This window comes from Oryctolagus cuniculus, chromosome 12 (assembly GCF_964237555.1).
Source record: "Oryctolagus cuniculus chromosome 12, mOryCun1.1, whole genome shotgun sequence".
Taxonomy (NCBI): domain Eukaryota; kingdom Metazoa; phylum Chordata; class Mammalia; order Lagomorpha; family Leporidae; genus Oryctolagus; species Oryctolagus cuniculus.
The window spans coordinates 9,261,290-9,276,422 of NC_091443.1; positions in this window are offsets into that span (position 1 = coordinate 9,261,290).

Below are 15,133 nucleotides of genomic sequence, written 5' to 3' on the forward strand. Positions count from 1 at the left end.
CATACCTTACCCTGTTACCTGGATCGTTACGTAAGCAAGATGTTGATTGCTCTTTTGCTGAAGTCTTTACACAGTTGGGTGCACTTGCTACCAAAACCACAGCTGCTATGACTAGTGCAGCAATAGCTCGTGTCTCAGGGTAGGGGATGGGAACTAGTGGCTAAGAAAGCCAAACGGTCGGGGGCTGGCACTAGTGGCATAGTAGGCTAAGCCTCTGCCTGCCACACCTGCATCCCATATGGGCACAGGTTCAAGTCCTGGCTGTTCCACTGCAATCCAGCTCTCTGCTATGGCCTGGGAAAACAGTAGAAATGCTTGGGCCCCTGCACCTGCGTGGGAGACCTGGAAGAAGCTCCTGGCTCCTGGCTTTGGATTGGTCCAGCTACGGCTTTTATGGCCATTTGGGGAGTGAACCAGCAGATGGAAGACCTCTCTCTCTCTCTCTCTCTCTCTCTCTCTCTGCCTCTGCCTCTCTGTAACTCTGCCTTTGAAATAAATACATCTTAAAAAAGAGTATATTAAAAAAAGAACTAGGGTAAACTGGAGGTCTCAGGAGACACTCACTGATCACAGGGAATGGCCACAAACCAGGGTCTCCCTCCCTCCAACACAATATAGGTCAGACTCAGAGAAAAAAAATGGGGGGAGATTCCTGCTCTGCCCCCAGTTGGCTGATTTATGTGATGTGCTGTCAGGAAGAATAGAAAAGCATTATGTTTATTGTATGGCTTCAGTACAAGGTCAAATGCATTTTGGTCGTGAGCATTTTTTTTAAAACCGCTTCTGCTGTCCTCTTGGGACTTGCTCTAATGAGTTCAGGTCCTGGTGCTTCCTCGAGGTAGGGGTTCTGTGGCACTTCACCCTCCAGCCAGACTGGCCCAGACCTTTCGAACGATCCCTCTAGGGAGGTGCCAAGTGCGTAAGCTTGCTCAGCAGGGTGCAGACGTCATTCAGTGCAAAGCCATCTCCTCAGCTGGCAGGGGACTCAGGTAGATGCCCGTGTCCGTGTTGGAATCATCCTACCTCCTTCACATAATTAACCACAACACTCTGCTGAATGTAGACACTTGAAAATACCAATATTAACAAATCGTAGTAACCAGGGCTGGTGTTGTGGCACCAGTTAAGCTGCCATCTGTGACACCGGCATCCCATATGGGTGCCAGGTTCGAGACCCAGCTGCTCCACTTCCAATCCAGCTCCCTGCTAATGTGCCTGGTAAGGCAATGGAAAATGACCCAAGTGCTTGGGCCCTTGCACCCACGTAGGAGACCCCGATGAAGCTCCTGGCTCCTGGCTTCTGCCTGGCCCAGCTCTGGCCGTTGCAGTCATTTGGGGAGTGAACTAGCAGTTGAAAGATTTCTCTCTCTCTTTCTCTCCGCCTCTCCATCTCTGTAACTCTGACTTTCAAATACATAAATCTTTTAAAAATGATCATAACCATATTAATAATGATAATGAAAATAACATTCTACTCATACTTCTTCAATAACATTCTTGTCAGTTTATATACAGTCACTTTTACTGTAAGTGAACTTGGCTATGATTTAAGAACAAATTTTAATTGTCCATTTAATTCTTTTAGGAGTTACTTATTTATTTGTTTATTTGGGAGAGAGAGAGGGGATGCTCTCCTCTGCTGGTTCACTCCTCAGGTGCCTGCAATGGCTGGTTCTGGGCCAGGCTGAAACCCGGAGCTGGGAGCTCAGAGCGGATTTCTCACACTGAGGGCAAGAACACAGTTACTGAACCATCAGCATTGCCTCCACGTCTGCACTGGCAGGAAGCTGCAGTCAGGAGCCGGAGCTGGGAATCGAACCCAGGTACTCTGTCGTAGGATGCAGGCCTCTTACTGCCAGGCTGAGTGTGCTTTCTTGCTCCTTTTGAATTCTGATGATTTGTAAACTTTCCTTTATAGTAAGGTATTGATATGTTGTGTGTGTTTTTATAAGTAAAAAAAATATAAAAAACATTTTAAATGATCTGTACTCTTACCATTATGATATCTGTTGACTTTACAAAAGATGATGCATGCACATGGTTAGAATATTTGTACAACATGTGAGGGCAGCAAGTGCCCCAGGAAAGCTGCGTGGGACACTTCATACCCTTCCCTTAGTCCCTTTCCCTAAAGACGTTACTGTTAAGAGTTTCTTATTCTCTCTAGAAATCAAAATGTCCAGGTACCAAATAGAATGTTAAGTATCTACCCACCTTTCTATCTATATCTATATTTTAATTTACATGGAAAAAAGCCCATATATATGTGTGTATATATATATATACACACGCACACATACATTTGTATATAGAGAGAGTTTTACAACTTCCTTTTTTCGAGTCCTGTGGCTTAGAGATAATTCCATATTAGCACTTATGAATCTGTCTCATTTTCTACCAGTAGCAGAATACTCCCTGGAATGACCATGACACTGGGTGTATACGTTTTTCTCGAGACTTTTGCTTGCTTTTGGATTCTTGCCATTATAAACAACGTTCAAGTGGACCTCTTTGTAGATGTGTCCTGGCAAATTTTTGTAGGTCAATTTTTATGTGCTAAACTCAAATTGGTGTTTAAAACATCTCAAGATAATTAATTATGTGAATTCTGAAAACTGTTCCCTGAGACCATGAGAGAGATATAGCTCTGAGTTTGTCTCTCACCAACTCAGAGACGTGGGGAGGGGCGAGCACATGGCGCCTTCTGCCATGGCAAACAAAGAAGCCACATGCTTTTCTCTCCTTTCAGGGTCAACACATCTGTGACGATTCTATCCGTGGGTGTACAGTTAGCTTTCCGCTCCTTTGATAACGTCTCAGGAAGAAAGTAAGGTTCCATCTTACAGTTTGGAGGTTCACAGTTCAAGACTTGGCATCTCCATTGGTGGAGGTATCTGGGGAGGCTGGAGGGGGTGGGGATGGGGTTGAGGAGTCCAGGGTCGGGGTGAGGGGGCTGACGGAGAACCAGGGAGCAGAGAGACACAGGGAGCATGCTCTGCCTGTACCACCAACCCTCCTGGGAGGACCACCTCCCGAGGGTGAGCCCCGCTGACGCAAAGACCTCCCACCTGACACACCTCGGGGTGCCGTGAGTAGATCGAATCCCTACCCTGACTCCATCACTCCATTAGCTGGCTCTGAGATATAAACCTCTGTATGACTTTCTGAGCCAGGTCCTGTTCAACCCTGACACCGGATGACCAGAAAGGGCCCAGGAACTTGTAAATTTCAAGCAGTTTTTCTCAACTTGAAGCTCACTCACTGTCTTTTCCACTTGCTGTAAGCAAGAAGAAGAGATGAGGCAAAAGAAATTATAAAAATGTCTGCTGTCCGACACCTTCCCTAAGCAGGGCTGAGAAATGTCTTAAAATTGACTAAAAATGAACTCGGGCTGGCATTTGGCCAAGTGGTTAAGAGAGCTGGACCCTCCTGTCCCCCATCAGAGGGCCAGGGTTCACTCCCAGCTCTGGCGCCGGGCCCCAGGTTCCTGCTACTGCAGCTCTGGGATGCAGCAGTGGGAACTCACATGGCTGAGTCCTGGCACCCACGTGGGAGACCTGGATTGCGTTCCTGGATCCCAGCTTCCGCCCCTGTGACCATTGTGGACACTTCGGGGAGAAAACCAGAGGTTGGGCACTCTCTGTCTCTCCCTGCCTTTCAAACAAAATAAAATAAATCATGCAGGATGCACACACACATAAATGTCTATTAGGACAGATGGGTTCTACCCAGTCTTCCAGCTTACTTTCTCGCAGGTCGCTCCTGTTACCACGTATGAAGATTTCCAGAGATTTGTTGAGAAGGATTTCTCAACGCTGGCAAGTTGACACTGTGCTGAGTACGCAGTTTTGTCAATGAGGAGGGGCTGTTCTGTGCCTCCTGGAGGGTCAGCAGCACCCCGGCCCCTACCCACTAGATGCCTGTAGCACCCCCTTCCCCTTCCCGGCCACTGCAGGTGTCTCTCCTGTTGAAAGCCAGTGGTTTGGGACACACGGGCACACACATTCAGTAGCTGGACAGATTATTTATCCAGCCTCGCTTTGATGGTTATTTCTTTGTGGAACTATTTTGTCGCTATGAACAATTCCACAATGAATGTATGTGAACATCTTCTTAGATGTGGAGTCGCCAGATCAAAGCATGTGCGTTTAAAATGATGCTGAATATTAACCAGACTACCTCCCAAAGAGAGGGTACCAATTTCCACTCTCACTAACAGCGTACGAGAAAGCTGTTTCTACAGGCCTGACAACTTAAGATGGCCACAGATCTTTTCATCTTTTTCCATCTGAAAGTTAAAAATAGGGTCATTCTGCAACTCGGCACTGCTACTGTGTTTAATTCTTTTTTTTTTAAAGTATGCATGGAGTGATTTATTTTATTTATTTTTTTTTGAAAGAGAGGAACATAGAGTAGTTACATATTTTTTTAAAAAGATTTTTATTTATTTATTTGAAAGGCAGAGTTACAAACAGAAAGACGGAGAGACAGAGGGAGAGGTCTTCCATCTGCTGGTTCACTCCCCAGATGGCTACAATGGCTGGAGCTTGGTCGATCTGAAGCCAGGAGCCAGGAGCTTCTTCCAGGTCTCCCATGCGGGCGCAGGGCCCAAACACTTGGGCCATCTTCCACTGCCCTTCCAAGCCACAGCAGAGAGCTGGATTGGAAGAGGAGCAGCCAGGGCTAGAATCAGTGCCCATATGGGATACCGGCACCGCAGACAGCAGCTTTACCCACTGCACCACAGCCACGGCCCGTTGAGTCTAGCACAGGTATTCTGAAGACAGGTTGCTCATAAATGTGCCCTCTGACAGCTGGTGCCTGGGACAGAGGAGACTCCAGGGGAGAATTGTCATGAAGCTCGGCAGCTTTATCTCTCCCCTCTGCAGGCTGAATCCTCACATCCAAGGTGCTGGAAATGGCCACGGGTTCTCCAGGAGAAAACCCAGCCCCCCGAAGCTGCCTGCTTCCTCCATGCAACATGCCAGAGCGTGACTTCTGCAAAGGCTCTCTGCATTCCTGCAGATCTGTGGACGATAACGACTCTCGCTTTTGGTGGTGTTCTCCATCGCGGTGCTGAGAGGAGCTGTCTGCTTTTATCTATGTGCTGAATTACAGACACACATGATCAAATAAAGTCAAGACAAGAATCAAGCCTCATAAAAATCTTGCCTGCAGCAAATGTACCCAAAAAAGTCAGTCATGCCAAGGCTTTGCAGGGCGAGCGAAGTCAGGAGTTGTGCAATTACCCAGCAGAGGTTGAAATTTCTGACAAAAACAGGCGCCTCATTGAAAAGGTAAGCATGAAAAGACCCTCGTTAGGGAAGAAAGGGGGAAAAGGGCCGTTTTGTGACTTCGCTGATGTGAACGCCAAAGACAGCGGCTTCTGATCTGCCCTGTTCACTTCCTCTCCAAAGTCCGGATGAAATGGATTTTCCACTCGCAGATTTTCTGGGTCGGTCATTTCGGCTCTGGCTGAACTCTGACTGTGAATGCTGTACACTTTGCTGTTGCCTGGCTGAGGACAAAGGGCTGTTCTTTCGCTCAGGGACCATTTACCGGAAGCCTACTATGTGCCCGGGCCTCAGCTTGATTCTGGTGAGGTCCCTAATGAGCAGGACGCCAGGGCTGCTGTCAGGCCTCGCGCCAGAGGTGATCTGAGAACCGGGGCTGGGGCCCCCTGGGCCCTAGGGCCACCGGCAGGAACTCCTGGGGTTTGTCACACTCCAATTAGGGCTGAGACCAACCGACCTGTGCAAAGGGCTCTGGCTGCTTTTAGAAAAGCAACTGAAGTCTGATCTGATCACTTCCTATGCAGCTTGTCGGTGACAGAGGGATCCCCTGCCCTAATTAATACGAGACGGCTAAACGCGCGACACCTGACACCGCACAGAGGCAACACAGCAGCTAGCTATTCACCACCGCTCAGGCCTAGGGGACACGAGTACCACACACCACACGGAGCACGCAGGGGCGGAGTGGACCAGCAGCTGTGGCAGGCAGACTTAGCAGCAGCAAAAGGGTGGGGTGCTGGAGCATGGGGTTAGTGCGTTTGACTAATGCTGCAGGCTGGCAGGGACGGGAGACCTGTTAGCTTAGATCTAGATGACACTCTGAGGATGAGGGAACTGGGTGGGTGAGGAGTCTTTGCTGCCAGGTGGGGGTGTGCAGAGGATGGAAGCAGGAGAACCTGTTGGTTAGGCCTTTGGGACCCTGGGAGGGTCAAAGACGTTGAGGTGGTACCACGGATTTCCAGGCCTTATGATACCATCTGTCAGGTTCCTTCCTTTCTTCCCCCTCCTCCTTCTTCTTTTAAGATTTATTTATTTTGCCCAGTGCCACAGCTCACTAGGCTAATGCTCCACCTTGCGGCACCAGCACACCGGGTTCTAGTCCCGGTCGGGGCGCCAGATTCTGTCCCGGTTGCCCCTCTTCCAGGCCAGCCCTCTGCTGTGGCCAGGGAGTGCAGTGGAGGATGGCCCAGGTCCTTGGGCCCTGCACCCCATGGGAGACCAGGAGAAGCACCTGGCTCCTGCCATCAGATCAGCGCGGTGCGCCGGCCGCAGCGCGCCAGACACGGCGGCCATTGGAGGGTGCACCAACAGCAAAGGAAGACCTTTCTCTCTGTCTCTCTCTCTCTCACTGTCCACTCTGCCTGTAAAAAAAAAAAATTTATTTATTTCAAAGTCAGAATTACAGAGAGAGAGAGAGAGAGAGAGAGAATCTTCTATCCACTGGTTCACTCCTCAGATGGCTGTCATGGCCAGGGCTGGGCAAAGTGGAAGCCAGGAGCTTGGAACTACATCCAGGTCTCCCACATGAGTGGCAGGGGCCCAAACTCTTGGGCCATCTTCTGTTGATTTTCCCAGGCCATTAGCAGGGGCCCAAACTCTTGGGCCATCCTCTGTTGATTTTCCCAGGCCATTAGCAGGGAGCTGGATTAGAAGTGGAGCAGCCAGGACACAAACCAGTGCCCATATGGGATGCCAGGGTCACAGGTGGCAGCTTTACCCAGCATGCCACAACACTGGCTCCAATCTGTTAGGTTTCTTAGTGATGTTTTCCTTCTGCAGCTGTTTTGTGGTAGGCGCTCAGAGTTAGCCTTGAGGGCGTGAACCACAGTCTGCTTCTACTAAATACAAGCAGACAGTCAACACCTGCTGGTCAACTGTTGAGGTGACTGTCTTCTTTTTGTCTGTCTTCTGGCAGTAGCGTCCCCATCTGGGGACTTGTAGACTCCATGTCCCTGAGTTTGGGTTTAGGTGAGTTTGAGTCCCTCGCTGAGACTCCAAGGGCAAATTAGTGACCCACACGTGACTACTCCGAGTGTTCTATCACCTTGGCCACAGAGATTGGCTCAGAAAGAGACATGTGACCAAGGCTAGTTCCAGCTCTGGGGTTTCACTAATAAAAATGTAAGGACATATCTTTTCAGAGGGAGGTTGCTGAGTTGGAGACTGTTAGAGGGCCTGTCTGGGAGTGAGGGCAACATAGAGAGGTACAGGACACGGGGCCATGGGGGTGGATGTGAAGCCAGGATGTCGTCTCAGTTTCCAGTCCAGCAGTGGTGGCAGTGGGATAGCCCAAGGTCTGTCAGTCAAACATAAAATCTCCCTCTTTTACTTCTAGGCTCCAGTTGGTTTGACTTGGGTTCCCGTCACTTGCAGCTAAAGACACTGCTTAATCTGGGGCTCACATTGTGGTGCAGCAGGTTAAGCTGCTGCCTGCAAATCAACATCCCTCATGGGCGCTGGCTCAAGTCCCGACTGCTCTACTTCTGATCAGGCTCTCTGCTATAGCCTGGGAAAAGTAACAGATGCTGGCTCAAGGGCTTGGGTCCCTGTACCCATGTGGGAGACCCAGAGGAAGCTCCTGGCTCCTGACTTCCACCTGGCCTAATTCTGGCTTTGTGGCCACTTGGGAAGAGACTCAGTAGATGGAAAAATCTCTCTCTCTTAATCTGTAACTCTCTCTTTCAAATAAATAAAATAAGTCATTCTTTTTTTTTTTTTTTTTTTTGACAGGCAGAGTTAGACAGTGAGAGAGAGAGAGACAGAGACAGAGAGAGACAGAGAAAAAGGTCTTCCTTTTTCCGTTGGTTCACCCCCCAAATGGCTGCCACGGCTGGCGCATTGCGCTGATCTGAAGCCAGGAGCCAGGTGCTTCCTCCAGGTCTCCCATGCGGGTGCAGGGCCCAAGCACTTGGGCCATCCTCCACTGCCTTCCTGGGCCACAGCAGAGAGCTGGACTGGAAGAAGAGCAACCGGGACAGAATCTGGAGCCCCAACCGGGACTAGAACCTAGGGTGCCGGCGTCGCAGGTGGAGGATTAGCTAAGTGAGCCGCGGCCCCAGCCCCAAATAAGTCATTCTTTAAAAAAAAAAAAAAAGAAAGGACACTGCCCATTAGGCCGACGGCTGTTTCACCTGCCCCTTTAGTACAGGAAGGGAGAGGTTTGTGCTATTAGGCTGGGCATTTGATCTTTTTCTTTTGAAAGATTTATTTATTTGAAAGGTAGAGTGATGGGGCATGGGGAGGGGGTTGTGAGACACAGAGAGAGAGAGAGAGAAAGAGAGAGAGAGAGAGAATTTTCCAACTGCTGATTCATTCCCCCCAAATGGTCTCAAAGGTTGGGGCTGGGCCAGGCTGATGCCCAGAGCCTGGGACACCATCCTGGTCTCCCACATGGGAGGCAGGGGCCCAAGTACTTGGGTCATTTTCCACTGTTTTCCCAGATGCATTATCAGGCAGCTGGATTGGAAGTAGAGCAGCTGGGACTGGAATGGATGCTGGTGTGGCAGGCCACGCTTTACCCAACGCGCCACAGCGTCAGCCCCTGGGGATTTAATCCTCCTCTTAGGTATCTTGTATAGGCGATGACAAAGCAAGAACAACCTCAAAAACACCTGCTGCTGCCCAAAGTTGCTTCAGCCATACTTGCCCTCTTCCTGTTCTTTGCCTCCATCCCACCTCGGGGATCTCATCTGCCCTCTGCCCAAAGCATTCCCCAGGCCTCCGCCTGGCAGCTGCTTCGCCCACTCAGCTCAAACGCCACCACCCCAGAGAAGCCGTCTCTGACTTAGCAGCTCTGGAATCAGCTCAGGCACCCCAGGCTCTTGTGTTGTTTGCAGCATCGCCCTCTCACCATCTCACATGTTCTCATTCATGGCCCTCCTTTTGTTCTGCCTACACTGTGGTCTACCAGCTCCAGGATTCTCAGTGTACTTAGAGCAGTGCCTGGCACACAGTAGAAATGTGCGGAATGCATCATGTGACTGTCATCTCGGTAGGTACAGGTGGCTCACGTAAGCACTCAGTGTAGACTACCCAAGCCTCAAAATAAACCCCGGGTTAGATTTTATACACAGGAAGATTGAGTTTTGGAGAGGCTGAACCACTTGTCCAACACCACACACTTCTGTAATAGTAGAAGCACCGTTTAACTCCAAAATATGTGATCTTAACTTTTCAGTGACTCCCAGATTTCCCTCATCTAGACAGTCTTAAAAAATTCTAACAGATAAAATTCCTTGCTTGATCCTGAGTTGCAATTGAAACGATTTGTATGATGCAGCCATCACAGAGTGGACAGGTCCATACAGTCCCAGAGTAGATTTGAACGGCCGTGGACTTCCCGAGAGACTTGGTAGAGACAAGTTACGCCTGCAGTGCTTTGGTTAGAAATTATTGAGGGAGCTAACAGGTGCGAGAAAGGACAGTTCCAACCTTCAGAAGAAATATTTGGGACAAAAACACACAAAGAGAAAAGTAGAGAGACATCACGAGGGTGTCATACACAAGGGTTGATGTGGGTGGGAATACGGGAAGATGTGTGAAATGCAGGCCCTCTTTGGATGGAATACCAAATGTGAAAAGAAATAAACTCAAGGTTTAGAATTACTATAATTGATTTGTGAATATATTGTTAGTTGTTAGGAAGGAAAAGTACAATATGACAAAATGACAACATGTAAAAGAAATTGAAAGACTCATTTGAAGTTCCACTGTGTAAAACATCCAGCTGTCAGAGATTCATTTCTCATATTTTTAAAGTTTATTTAATCTTTAGGTAGACTTTTACAGGTACCAATACAAACTGAGCGAAGGAGAATGCTTTTGTTCCCTTCTTTCAGAGCCTGAATCCATCCTTTTCATCATCAGGCATTCAAGAAGAAAAGCCCATGGGATATTAAAATACGGAAAGTGAAAACACCACTTTTAATGCCTGAAAAGGCTCTAATGGGCGATGTAAGAAGGACCCATGTGTCTGTGTCAGTTCCTGGTGTTCTGGAGCAGCTGCCTGGCTGACACGGAACCCTACTGCTCTGGGTGGAAACGAGAACCCTCTTGTTATTTTGTGTCCCCGCCCCCAGTTCAGAACATTGGCTACCTGAAAGCATTCATACTTATAAATATTTTGTCAATGGTCGTAATAGTCCTCAAATTGGAGTTAATTCGCTATTGTAAGACATGGTGAAATGCTTTAAAGCAGTTCTATTAATTCCATGTGAACCTATTTTTGTCTTGAAGAAATTTTAGACTCACCAAGAGTTTCAAAAAACTAGACAGAGAATTCACTGAATTCTTTGAATGTTATCATTTTAAGTAAGGAGAGTGTGGTGACCAAAACCAGCAAACTGACATTTATGTAACACTACTGTATTATACATTTTTAGCTATAGACCTGATAGAAATTTCACCAGTTTTCTGTTTCTGTCTTTTTCTGCACCAGGATCCTATCTTGAATGGAGCTGTCGGGTCTCCTGGGTCTCCTCCCGTCTGTGAGTCTGTGCCAGGTCGTTCTTCCATCTTTACTCTTCTCGTCACAGCGCATCATGACACCTACCATGCAGACTTACGTTATCACTGGGACGACGCTAGCCTTACCCACTCACTCAAGGTGTGTCTGCTGGGTTTCTCTGCCGTAATGTGTGAGTTTCCCTCTTTGTCATTAATCAGTATCTTGCGGGAAGTTACTTCGAGAGCGTCTTAGTCTATTTTCTGTTGTTATGGCAGAACACTCGACTTGGGAGTAATTTATAAGGAAAAGAGGTTGATTTTGCTTCCTGGTTCTGGAGGCTGGAGAAGTTCAGAACCATGGCGTGGGCATCTGCTTGGCTTCCGGCGAGGGTCTTGCGCTGTGTCAACTCGAGGCGTAACCTTGGATGGAAGCCGGCACAGTGGAAGACATGAATGAGGCTCTAAGGGCAGCCCTGCTTTTTATCAGTCAGCTCTCCCAGTAGTGAACGGAGTCCTGAGAGTGAGAACTCACTCCTGGGAGAAACGCATTCGTCCACTCAGGAGGGCTCCATCCCACACACATGAGCCCTGCACTGGACCCTACCTCTCAACACCGCCACACTGAGGAATTAGGGTTCCAACACGTGAACTTTTGGGGAGCACACTCAAACTACAGCAGGGACTATGCAAATATCGGTCTTCTCACCATTCTTTCTCCACTGCAACAATTAACAGTGGTGTTTGCGTTACGGCTTCGTAGTGCCCTCATTCCTTCAACATTTTTATATGGGAATTGTGCAAAAAAGATTTGTACCTTCTCTCTCATTTACTAGGTCACTCAATTATTTATTTGTATGTGCTTAGACTCATGGATATTTACTTTATTCTATGGGTTATAATCCAATGCTAGCATTATTTATTTTGTTGCTCAAATTGTTCCAGCTTTGGTCGTTGGCAGCTCTTTGAGCTTGGCTCCTGCGTGCTGTTGACACACTCTCACCATTCTTTTGGGCACTTCCTTGCTTTTTGGCACTGTAGGGTCATCTTGTTTTTTTCCTGCTCCAGTTCTGAGCTCTGGTTCCCTGTGTTGGGTATTTATGATAAACGTGCAGTAGATGACCAGTGTGTAACAGTCTCTTCCCGCACATGGACACTAGTATGATTTTGACTCTATGGAACCTACAAAATACTCCACAAAGTGGACCATGTTTTTATCTTTATGGCTAATTTAGTATTTGAAGTTTTGATTTTCTGAAATATCTGGCAATGATTAGAGCCTGTGTCAGGCTTAACTCTACAAGTAGGATGTCGTTTCTCTTATCTGTAGCATTTCCCAGGAAGATAGACGCCCTTGCGCAAAGCTAGATTTGCAGAACTTGCCAACAGCCTTCCGGTTCTAGTTATGTATACACCTATGAATGCAGACAGCGTGAAAAATACTGATACTCCCCGATAGCTTTTCATCGCTGTAGGGAAATACCTGACACAGGCCAACGCTATCAGTAAAGACGTTCAGTTAGCCCTCAGTTTTGAAAAGACTGAAAGTCCGAATGGCACACACAGGCTCTGGTGAAGGCCCCACGACAGACAGCAGATGGCAGAGTGAGTGTCTGGGGTGGATCAGAACTCAGACCAGGAGGCAGAGAGGGCTGTTTCCAAGGATTGCTCCTTGTCTTACAGGAGCTCAAGGATCACAGGAGAAATACTCGACTTCCTTTCGAGGGCAGGGGCCTTATTGATCAAAGACTTCCCACTAAGCCCCATCTTTTTTTTTTTTTCTTTTTTTAAAGATTTATTTATTTATTTGAAAGAAAGAGTGAGAGTGAGCGAGATGTTTCCATCCTTGCCAAAGTGTTGCAATGGCATGGGCTGGTCCGAGTGAAATCCAGGAACCTAGAGCTCCGTGCACGTCTCCCACGTAGGTGCAGGAGTCGGAGCACTTGGGCCATCTGCTGCTGCTTTCCCAGGGAAGCTGCATTGGAAGCAGAATCAATGCAACGTGTGGGATGTGAGTGGCTACCTGTTCTGCCTCTAAGCCCCACCTCTTGAAGGCTCCACAGCACCCCCCAGTGCTGCCACCCTGGGAGCCAAGCCCCCAGTCACATGCGGATACCCAAACCGTAACACCATCTTTAAACAGCTCCTGAGCTGAGACTCCTCTGAGGCTCTGTCACCTCCACCACTCACTTGCTCTGATCTCCCCACTTTTTCCTCTGTGAACCCATTCTCTGACCATCCCTCCGTCACCATTCTTCCGTTCCAAAGTCATTCCCTTCCATCTCCAGCTCATACAACTCAACTTCAAAATTCCGCTTAGTTCCTCCTCCTCCAGGAAGCCTTCCCTGAAGCATCCAGCTTCGCCTCGGTGCCTCCTCCGCCAACTCTGAGGCTAAGGTCTCCCACTAGCTCTCAAATCCAGCAGAGGCAGAGAGGAACCCATCACAGCCCTCTGTCCAGCACCCCCCGCCACCCCCCGTGTTTCCCGCTTACATGGTACTGCGAGCGTCCATCTGGGAGCCCAAACCAGAAGCCACCGGCTGACTGCAGCTCCTCCACCGCCCCCGAGCTCAGGCTCAGGTCCCTCAGTTGTAACTTCTCAACAGCTCCCTGTTCTGCCTCCCGCTCTCTCTTTCCCGTCAGGCAACTGTCTTCATTCAGGTCTTCTCTCTTCCTTATCACAGGTACTATCTGCTCTAAAAGGGACTCCGAGACGTAGATTCTAAAGCAAGGATTGCGGTGCAGGCAGTTTGCTTGGGAGGTGATCCCAGGAAGTCAGGAAGTGGGGAAGGGAGACAGGGAAAGGCGGAAGAGAGAACAGCAGTGTGCCCATTGGGGGGTCACCACGGCAGGCAATGGGGGCCCAGCCCACTGGGACAACCCTCACCCCCAAACCCCGAGACTCCAGGAACTTGTCTTCCTGAGGTGCGAGGAAGCTGGGGCATTTACCTATCAACTCAAGCCCTCTCCAGGGCCAGAGCACGCCCTCAAATGGGGACCCAGGAGTCCCTCAGTAGGTGTGGGGTCCTTCTGCAGAGACCTGGGCTTGTGTGTATGCGTGCTGGGGATGGGGGTCTCTGGTGGCAAAAGCTGTACCATTAGTGCCTCCTCATGGTTGTCCCACCTGCAGTCTTGCTCCCATCCACCCACTCCCAACTCTTGCCCCTTAGGTGAGCTCTCCAAAACGCCAACTAGACAAGCTCTTCACCTGCTTACCATCTGTTGGCGGCTTCATTGCTTCGAGACCGAAATCCAAGTGGTCTGGCTTGACTTGAAGGCTCTGCCTGTTGTCACCCTCGCTCTTCTAGCCTCATCTCCTCTCCTTCCCAGGACTGGATCCAGACTCCAGAAACACTCCTCTCGCTGGGTGCCTCTGAGCCACACAGCAGTCCCGTCCAGAGCTGCTTACGAACATTTACAAGCATCTGTGTGACTGTTTACTGCACGCCAGTGGACAATCACACTGTGACTGCAGTGAGCAGAGGATCAGTTACCCCTTCAGGGAACTCAGCCTCTCAGGGGAGGAGAGGGACGTGCAGAGAGAAATACTTGCACTCGGACTAAAACACTAGGTTAGAGAAAGACCCTTGGGGGACAAAAGGACGTCCAAAAGGAGACTCAAGGGACATAAAGGGGTTAGCTTGCAGCAGGAGGCGCAGGTTGGTGTGGGTGAGAAGCTTCTCAGGGGTGACAGGCAGGACGAGGTGAGGTGGGGGGGTGGCCAGGTGATCAGAGTTCCTGGCTTCCCAGGGAGCTTGGGCTTTACAAGGGTATTTCAAAAAGAAAGTGGAAAATGAAATTGAGAGATCAGTTTATTTAAGTGCCAAAAACAAAAACAGAAATCCATGCAGTTTTTCTTTATATGTATTTTCCACGAATTCTTTTTTTTTTAATTTTATTTATTTGAGAGAGAGAGTAAAAGACAGTGAGAGGGAAAGAGAGAGAGGTATTCCATCTGCTGGTTCACGCTCCAAATAGCCGCAACTACTGGAGCTGGACTGATCCGAAGCCAGGAGCCAGGAGCTTCTTCTGGGTCTCCCACGAAGGTGCAGGGGCCCAACTTCTACTGCTTTCCCAGGCCATAGCAGAGAGCTGGATCGGAAGAGGAGCAGCTGGCACTGGAACCGGCACCCATATGGGATGCCAGTACTGCTGGCAGAGGATTAACCTACTGAGCCTCAGCGCCGGACCCACAAATTCTTGAAGACCCCTCATATTTTTCATATCAATACATAAAGAAAGTGGGCATCTGGTTTAGCAGTCGATAGCCCACACCCCGTATTGGAGGTCCAAGCTCTGCTCCCTATCCCAGCTTCCTGTCCATGCACACCCTGGGCAAGTGGTTGGACCCCTGCTATCCTCGTGGGAGACCCAGATTGAGTTCCCAGCTCCTGGCT